The sequence below is a fragment of the Solanum tuberosum genome, unplaced genomic scaffold, assembly GCF_000226075.1.
Source record: "Solanum tuberosum cultivar DM 1-3 516 R44 unplaced genomic scaffold, SolTub_3.0 scf00142, whole genome shotgun sequence".
Lineage (NCBI taxonomy): Eukaryota > Viridiplantae > Streptophyta > Magnoliopsida > Solanales > Solanaceae > Solanum > Solanum tuberosum.
In genome coordinates, this window is record NW_006239067.1 from 253,900 (window position 1) to 256,708 (window position 2,809).

Genomic DNA, 2,809 nt, shown 5'->3' on the forward strand with positions numbered 1-2,809 from the left:
TCCAGCAGAGTTGAAAGAGTAAAAAAGCAGTTCAAAGATCTCCTTGAGAAGGGTTTTATTTGACTAAGTGTATCACCTTGGGGAGCTCCTGTCTTATTTGTGAGGAATAAAGATGGTTCCCTTAGAATGTGTATAGATTACCGCCAGTTTAACAAGGTTACCATCAAGAATAAGTATCCTCTTCTGAGAATTGATGTTCTTTTCGAGCAGCTTCAGGGTGCCACTTGTTTCTCTAAGATAGACCTCAGATCAGGCTACCATCAGTTGAGGGTAAAGGAATGTGATATTCCAAAAACAGCTTTCAAAACCCGTTATGGTCATTATGAGTTTCTGGTCATGTCGTTCGATTTAACCAATGCTCCCGCACCATTCATGGACCTTATGAATCGAGTATTCAAGCCTTATTTAGATATGTTTGTTATCGTATTCATTGATGACATACTAATCTATTCGAGGAAAGAGGAAGATCATGTTAGCCATCTCAGAATAGTTCTCCAAACTCTAAGGGATAGGGAGTTGTATGCTAAGTTCTCGAAATGTGAGTTTTGGCTTTAGTGTGTGGCATTTTTAGGCCACATTGTTTTTGGTGATGGAATTAGAGTTGATACCCAGAAAATAGGTGCAGTTCAGAATTGGCCTAGACCCACATCTCCAACTGATATTAGGACTTTCTTGGGGTTGGCTGGATATTATAGAAGGTTCCTAGAGGGGTTCTAATCTATTTCTTCCCTTTGACCAAGTTGACTTAGAAGACAGTTAAGTTTCAATGGTCTGAAGCTTGTGAGAAAAACTTTCAGGAATTGAAAAAATGGTTGACTACTACCCCAGTATTGACTTTACCAGAAGGTACTCAAGGTTTTGTGGTATATTGTGATGCGTCCAAAGTTGGTTTGGGTTGTGTGTTAATGCAAAATGGTAAAGTTATAGCTTATGCCTCCAGACAGTTGAAAGTTCACGAGAAGAATTATCCAACCCATGATCTTGAATTGGCTGCCATAGTATTTTCTTTGAAAATATGGCGTCATTATCTTTATGGTGTTCATGTGGATGTGTTCACCGATCACAAGAGCTTTTAGTATGTGTTTAGTCAGAAAGAGCTCAATCTCAGACAAAGGGGGTGGTTAGAATTACTGCAGGATTATGACATGAGTATTTTATATCACCCAAGTAAGGCTAATGTTGTTGTTGATGCCTTGAGCAGGTTGTCCATGGGTAGTACCGCCCATTTTGAGGAAGATAAAAAAGAGTTAGCAAAACATATGCATAGAATTGCACGATTAGGAGTTCGATTAATGGATTCCACAGAAAGAGGAGTAGTGGTGATGAATGTGGTTGAATCATCATTAGTGTCAAAAGTGAAAGAGAAGCAAGACCAATATCCTATTTTGTTTGAATTGAAGGCAAATGTTCATAAGCAAAAAGTAATGGCTTTTGAACAAGGGGGAGATGGTGTATTGAGGTATCAAGGTAGATTGTGTGTACCAAGAGTGAATGAACTCCAAGAGAGGATTATGGAGGAAGCTCATAGCTACAGATATTCTATTCATCCGGGTTTGAAACGACCCCAAAAATGCCCGAAAATGTGCTTCGGAAACACCTATAATTGTAATTTCCATATATCTCAAAATCCGTGCATCATTTCGGAAATTCGACTTCATATTCTTATTCAGGGGGTCAAATTGAGTGGGAAATGAGTCTAACCCGAATTTTAGAACAACCGTATCAAAATTTGAAAATCGCAAAAAATGCGATTTTGAGGGTCAACTTTAAAGGGGCATATCTCTCAGCACACAAGGAACTGGAAGGAGCTCAAACTATCAAAATTAAAGCTCTGTGAGTTAGCTTTCCAACGCAATTTGTTTCACCTCATTCCGAGTTAGGATGAAGGAGTTATGACCATTTTCGTAAAACCTGTCCGGCAGAAAATGCAAATTCCAGTAGCCGAAAACACTGTTCACCCGCCTCAATTTTTTTTCTAAGTGTTGGGACGTTTTTATAAAAAGGGGACATATCCATACTTAGTCATTTAACTTCAAAACATCCAAAAACTCTCTCTAAACCCTCTCCAAAAATTCCACCAAGATCATCAACCAAATTCAAGGATCCCAAGCTTTAATTCCGGATTCAAGATTCAATCTCAAGCAATTCTCCATTCCAATCTTCATCAAGAATTCTCCAAAGTTGAGGTATGTGGGTTGATTGTGGAAACCTTCCTTTCCACAAGTCCAACCATTTATCCTCTATTTTACTTCAAGTTTATGGGTCCTTATGATCATTTATGAACTCTTGAATTATGGAATTATTACTACACATCCTATTATGGTCTATTTTTGTATATTATCATGAAATGGAATGATTATATGATGTTTATGGTTTTCATGCCTCAATGATCAAATTATGAAGGTTGTTATATATGTATATATATATGTATGTTGTTGGTGGGCTGTTTTACATGGATTTTGAAATTTGTTGGACTTAGTACTCTTGATACACATGATTTTATTTACATGAACAAGTAGCCCACCATATGTTTGATAAAATGCCATTTATAGAATTCTTATGAAATGGAAGGTCCAATGTACGTCCTATGAGTCGGATGATTATATAAGTATTGAAATAATGATGAAATGGATACATGTATATGATTTTCTCTATATACGTGTTGTGAGTCGACCAAGCCTAGTACGGGGGGTAGTAGGCCCGTATAACCATATCGAGGGGTTTGTACCTTGGTCCCTAGCTCGGGGGGTGGTAGGCCCGGGTAACCACATTGAGGGGTTTGTACCTCTTTCGCCTCTCCAAGGGGGTG